Below are 7,389 nucleotides of genomic sequence, written 5' to 3' on the forward strand. Positions count from 1 at the left end.
TTTTTAAAGAGTTTCAGCCTATAACATCTGCTCCTAATGATAGTTTTTTATCATCAGACGAAGACACCAATTTGTTTTAGGTGTAGGCAGTAATCAAACCCTAAATCTCTTATTTTACGATGAGAAACTTTAACAATTGAGTTAATTTTGAACCCCACTTGCACCATTTAGTTGGATGTGATTTTGGGGCATGAGAAAATGATAATTGAAATGTTTTGTGGGGGGATGGGGTGATTTTTTTTTTCTCCCCAAATACAATAGAAAATGAATAATAATGTGGATTTTGCAATTTGATAGGTCCTCTAAAAATGCTAAAGGAGGAGCTGGAATTGTTTTTTTCTAAAGGAACAGGGGAAACAGTAGCTATGTCCTTCAAGCTCGATTTTCCATGCACGAACAACATGGTAGAGTATGAATCCTATCTCACAGGGCTAGCTGTAGCACGTGAAATGGGGATCAAACATCTTTAGGTAATAGGAGATTTAAATCTGGTTGTTTCCCAAGTTAAGGGAAATTTTGCACTCAAGGAACCATCATTGGCTTCATATAGAGCCAAAGCTCAAATGTTGGAAGACTCCTTTGAAGAATTTGACATTGAATAGTGAACACTCTCTAAGGTTTGACAATCACTTTGTTGATTCTCTAGCCAATTTAAGATCTAGAATTAGCTTTGAGGGAACAACTACACATGCCACTATCATAAAGAAACATGTCCCTAATCATATGAGTGTCGAGGGAAGAATTCTTTGATCAACCGCTGGATCAACCCACCAAGGAAGCATTGTTGTCTCCATCCAATGAAGATCAGCTGAAAATACTCAAAGATTATGCCTTGAATTGTCCTTGTTGCAAGAAGAATTTATAGATTTATCTCTCTATAATAATAATAAATAATTTATAAATTTATCTCTTTGTATTAATAATAAAAGTGATGTAGAGAAGTAATAGAATAAGAATAAGTATTTATTTTTTTAAAGAAGTAGTAACTGTATGTGGCTAAGGCCTAGTATTTGAATTCAAATAAAACATAGACATTGAATTTGTTTGGATTGTGAGGTGAAGGGTGCTTTTTTTATTTTTATAAATTGTGCATTTTTTTGAATGCGTATTTGAAAGTGGTGTAGTGGGGTTAGTGGGTTTTATTCTATGTATTTGTCCCTAAGTTTTTTCCATGCTTAAATTTAGAGTGTAGGTGTATTTTTGAACCACATAAAAATCCAATTCAAAAAAGAAAATTGTATTGGGAATCCTATGATGTTATTGACCTATTCCTAAAATATTTGTAAGAGAAGTTGTTGGTTGGTTACTAGATGAGGTATTTTTAGCCTTCATATAAGTCCATATTAAAAAGGGAAATCTTGTTCTAGATAGTATAGATACACAACCAAAAAAAAAAAAATATATATATATATATATATAAACAACACAATAAAAAAATAATTTCACTATGAGAGAGAGAGAGAGAGAGTATAAGGTGTTTTTCTGTGTTTGTGTTGCTAAAATAGCAAATTTGGAGTTTTAGCATTTTTTTAGAGAGTTTCAACTTATGATGTCTGCTCCTGATAATAATTCTTTATCATCAAACCAAGACACCAATTGATTTTTACCATTCTAGATGTGAATGCTCTTATAGTATTAACTACTATTTTTTTTTTATAATCTCTCTCTCTCTCTCTCTCTCTCAAATTGCAAGTTGAACAAAATAAGCTTGGGGTTAAGGAAATTTGCTTTATGATGTTGGCTTGGTGCAGATTTGGTGGTCATGGCGCTAAAAAGGACCAAGGAAAATAATTGTGTTGGTTCTGTTGTGGCTAGTTGCATCGGTGTTGGATTCAATGAAAATTTAGAGGTGTGGTATTGATGGTACTGGTGTTTTTGTGTGTGTGTGTGTGTGTGTGTGTGTGTGTGTGTGTGTGTAGTGGTCATGGCGGGTTACAAGCTAGGTTGATCGACAGTGTGTTGAAGGTAGGCTATATGGGCTTAGAGAGAGAGAGAGAGAGAGAGAGAGAGAGAATGTCAATATCTACCACTAGAAAAGGGCATGGTGCTGGTCAATGGGTTGTGGGGTTGGTGGCTATTATTGATGCAATGAGGATTTCAAATTTTTTTTTTAAAAAAAAATAGTAAGAGTTATTTTAATGGGTGATGAGCTAAAAGTAAGAGATGAGATCTAGAGTGAAGTATGAAATGGTTTGTTAAAATAGCAAAGTGGTATTTTGATGTGCTAAACTAACATTTTTTTTAGCAAACCTGACTATACATAAGACTATAAGAGGGTTTAAACAAATAAAAATAATTAAGGGTATTAGCCCAAAATTAAAGACTTTAGGGGAAAAAAAATCCCTTAAAGTGCAATTTGTAATTTAATCTTTTAGTCAAGAACCCGTCTCCTATTATCCAAAATGAAAAAGAAAAGGGACCGTTTGGTAATATTATTTTAGTAACGTTGTTTATATTTTTTAGAAATATATGTGGTTGAAAAAATGTATAGAAATACGTGTAATGTTATTTAAATACTAAAAATTGTTGTTCTAGTTACACTACCAAACAGCCCTATAATCTTTAAAAATTAGGGGTCGTTTGATAACGTTGTTCTAATAATATTATTTGTAATTTTTTAGAAATATATGTAGGTAAAAAATTGTATAAAAATATGTGTAAACTAGTATTATGCCCGTGCGATGAACGGCTTAATAAAATATATTTTGATAATATAATTAAATTTAATAATAAATAAAATGAAAAAAGAATTAATTCAAAATTTAAGATTAAAAAATAAGTCATTCTTGTACACTTAAAAGAAATTTAATTTTTATTTCTTATTTTGATATTTAAATCATTTGTTTTAGTGTTGATTTCATTCAAATGGTTATAAGTTATATCAACCCTAAACTAAATTAATAATAAATAAAAATATAATACTCTAACTTAATGTAACATTCTAACTTACTAATAAATAAATATAACACCCTAACTTAAAGTAATGTTTGTAATTGTATTGTGTTTTAGCCTTTAAGAACACATTTTTTTTTTTATCATTAAAAAAAACACAGATATTAATATTACAGATGAAAAAAATAATGAATTCAATAATTGAAACGGTTGAAAATAAAATAAAGCCAAAACCTCAATTCGTTAATGAAAAAATATCCAAATTTTTGAACTTAAAAAAAAAAAAAAAAAAGGAGTTAAGTAAAAATGGACTTACATAGAAATTTGGATGGATGGATTCTCTCGTATCCAATTTCATGTTTGACAGCAAATTTTGCTTTTAATTAAAGAATATAGATTACATGTGATAAAGCACCAAACAAAAGCCATAACAAATTAAATCCATAATAAAATATTGATGTCAACAACAAATACTCATGTAATAAGAAATTAAAAAAAAAAATATTGCTTGCTATATTGATTTCTAAAAAAAAACACTAAAAGGTGTGATCAAATATAGAATTTCAGCCTATCTATAAAACTTGTTGATAAAAATCATATTATATATAATAAAAAGGCAACAAATACACAAAATCTATTCAATTTGATGAAAGGAAAAAAAAATTACCTGCAAGGTTGTAGGTAGGGCAGAGAGGAGAAAGGAAGAATATAGCAAATAATTGTAAAGTATGTAGTAGAAATAATGAAATACCAAAAAAACTGTGTGTATATATAGTGAGAATTTTAGGTTGTGAAAAAGATATGAACAAAAAAAAAAAATAGTTTAGGTGAAACTCAAATACTTTTTTTTTTTTTTTAACTTTATTATTGGGAAAAAGATGGCATAAGATGCAAATTTATCCACAAAAAAAAAAAAAAAAAAAAAAAAAAAAAAAAAAGCATGTTCTTTTTTTTATAAAGAAACGTAGGAAAAAAAATTTCATCAACATCAAGATGGTGTCAACTAAAACCATAGATGGCAACGGTAACCTCTTTCTCTCTTTTATATATATATATATATATATATATATATACCATAAAGGGGGAAGGGGACGCACTGCTGAAGAGGATGAGACGGAAGCACAGTAATATTGAAGTGAAAATAATGAAAATAACTTGAAAGTAAATAGCTTGAAAGTAAAAGCAATAATAAGGCGGTAGAACCAGCCAAGCAGTATATATCAAAATAATTCAAAGTAAATAAGAACAATAGTTCAAAATAAATGAAAGCAATTTAGAACCATCCGGTATGGCGGTAATCCGTCCAAGGTGGTGGTAGCAACAAATAAAGTAATGAACATAAAACTGAAAATACTTCTTATTGAAAGTAGGATAAACACTTACAGTAGTAATAGTGAATACAAGATCTCAACAGTTACAGGTTAACAGTTACAAAGCTTGAACTAGTCTTAGTTACAAGGTTTGTAGGATTACAAGGCTTGTAGTGAACAAAGGTGAAAAAGGTTGTAGTAGTAGTAGTAGAAGCAAGTGGGTTCTCTCTCTAAGAAGGCTAGTTCTAAGGGAAGAGAAATCAGAACTAAAACTTTGCTTAGAAAAACCCCAAGGGACATCTTCCCTTAAATAGGCAAAGCTTTGAGTAAACAGTACTCGTGAACAGTAAAAAGATAAATTGCTGAAAGCAATCTTGGTGTGACTAAAAGTCACGGGAAACACGGAGAATCAACTTTTCAGAACATTATCATCAGGAGTGGAAATTAACAGTGAAAGTCCACTAGTAAACAGTGTAGCATTTGGCCTTTATGCAGGCTAGAGAAATAAGCTCAATCTTCTCGAAGATCTGGAGTGTTATCTTCATCATGTCCAAACAGCTCCTGGTCATATGGGAAATAGGGGTTGTGAGCAACAGATTCTTCTGAGGAGGCTTTGGATTCTTCCTGATTAGCAACAGCTTCTTCTGCCCATTTGAGTAAAGCTAGATGAACATCGGGATTCTTTCTCAAATTGTCAATAGAGGAGCTTTTAGTCTGAACATTTTTGCCGGAAGAAGAAGAGGGAGCATCAGCAGGAGCAGGGGTTTGAACAAGGGAATGATCTTTTGCCATGGGCAAAGCAGCAGCAGATGAAGAGTCTCTGGAAATAGAGGCAACAGCGGTAATGATCTTTTGAGTGTGAGGGAATTTTCCCCACCATTTGACATACCAATGCCTAGAGAGAACATCACCATCTTTCTCATATTGCCATTTCAATATCCAAGGTATTTTATATTTTTTAACAAAATGAAGCAAAGCAGGAAATTTGGCTCCATAAGCATCACACCTATAACATTTCTTGAAACAGTTGAAAGCATCAAGCAATGGTGCAGGAAATAATTCAGTAATAGGGCCAAATTGGGCCCACCAGCGGTTGAACCAAAGGGGCAAATCATCAGTGAATTCTTTGTCAAAGTTAACAAACCAGGAATGAGACATGTTTTCATTCTAGTGCAGCATGAATCTTGACCAAGCCATGATATAATCATAATATGAATAGGGAATGGGGGAACTTGGCATTGTTCTGGTAGATGTAAGAGAAGAGCCCCATTGTTCTTCAGAAATAAAATTGACTAAGTAAACACTGTGGTAAATAATTTTGGAAGCATCTTTGTGATCAGAAATGGTGTTAATAATAATAGATCTTTCATGGTGCAGAAGATCAGAATAATAATTTAAATTCTTTTCCCTATGCTCCGGAATCCAATGAAACTTTGGAGGGAAATAACTCCTAGCAAGTTTGAGAGGATCAGAAATAGAGGCTCTGTTGGGTTCAATATAAAACAGGTGTTGGAAATATTGTTTTTTGATATATTGAGGGGAATTTTTTGGAAAAACAGTTTTGATGGGCCGGTTAACAGGGGTTAAGGCATAAGGATCATAAGATGAAGTAAGAACAGTGGAGTAATTAATCCTAGGGATGGTTCCTAGGGTGGTGAAACGGTTGGTTATTTCAAGGGGAGAAGCAGGTTCTTTTTTAACAATTTGTTTAGAAGTTTCAGCAGGAGGATTATCTTTTGGTCTTCTACTTGCCATGGTGACACTGCAGAAATTCACGGGTAAGGAAATCAGGGATAGAATTTTGAGATCCTTTAATATATTCAATATCAAAATCAAACACGCTTAAAATAGCTTGCCATCTAGCGAAAATATGTTTTGAGGCAATATTTTCAACATCTTTTTCAATAACATATTTAGCACTTTTACAATCAATACGTAACAAAAATTTTTGGTTTAACAAATCACTTTGAAATTTTGAAATACATAGTACTATAGATAAAATTTCCTTTTTAATAGTACTATAATTTAACTGTGCATTGTTCCAAATACTAGAATAGAAACGAACAATTTGTTCAGATGACTCAGGAGAAACTCTTTGTTTTAGAATACCACCATAACCAACATCAGAGGCATCGGTTTCAACAATTTTGAAAGCGCCAACAGTAGGAATACCAAGACAAGGCAATGTCTTAACATGAGTTTTGATTTGTTTAACAATAGAAGTATGAACATCAGACCAAGGAGGAGGATTACTTTTTAACTGATCAAACAAAGGTTTGCATTGTTTCCTCATATCTTTGTAAAAATCTGCAACATAGTTTAATGACCCAAGAAATCTTTGGAGCTGTGTTTTGTCAATGATAACATCAGGAAACTTATCGGCAAACTGGATGGCTCTATCTATAGGACGAATCTGTCCTTCAGAGATATCATAGCCAAGAAAACGAACTTTGGTTTGGAATAGTTTAACTTTCTTGGCTGAGACAACAAGACCATTTCTTTTGATAGTATCTAGAAACGAATTCAAATGTTTCCAGTGTTCGTCAATAAAGCTAGAGTAAACAAGAACATCATCAATATAAACAATGGTGAAATGACTGAAGGAGTTAAAAATATCATTCATGATATTTTGAAACTCGCTTGGGGCATTTTTAAGGCCAAATGGCATAACATTCCACTCATAATGTCCAAAAGGAGTGGTGAAAGCAGTTTTGTACATATCATTCTCACTAATCTGAATTTGCCAAAACCTAGATTTCATATCAAACTTGGAGAACACAACAGCTTCATTCAGCTTATGGACAAGGTCATTCTTGTTGGGAATAGGATACCGAATCCATTCTAAAACCTTATTCAGGGGTTTGTAGTTAATGACTAATCTTGGGGTTCCTCTTTCAATCTCAGCATTTTTTTGGACATAGAAGGCTGAACAAGACTAGGGAGACTTGCTATTCCTAATCAATTTTTTCTGTAACAAATCATGAATTTCTTTTTTGCAAAATTCAACAGTTTCAACATTCATTTGGATAGGACGAGCTTTAGTGGGAATATTTTTCTCATCAAAATCTTTGACGTATGGCAAATCAACAATATGTTTCTTCCTATGCCAGAAAGCATTAGGAACATCGGAGCAAACATCATCAATCAACATTTTTTGAAAATTATCAATTTTGGATTGCAACAATTT

This window comes from Quercus lobata, chromosome 10 (assembly GCF_001633185.2).
Source record: "Quercus lobata isolate SW786 chromosome 10, ValleyOak3.0 Primary Assembly, whole genome shotgun sequence".
In the NCBI taxonomy this organism is placed as follows: domain Eukaryota; kingdom Viridiplantae; phylum Streptophyta; class Magnoliopsida; order Fagales; family Fagaceae; genus Quercus; species Quercus lobata.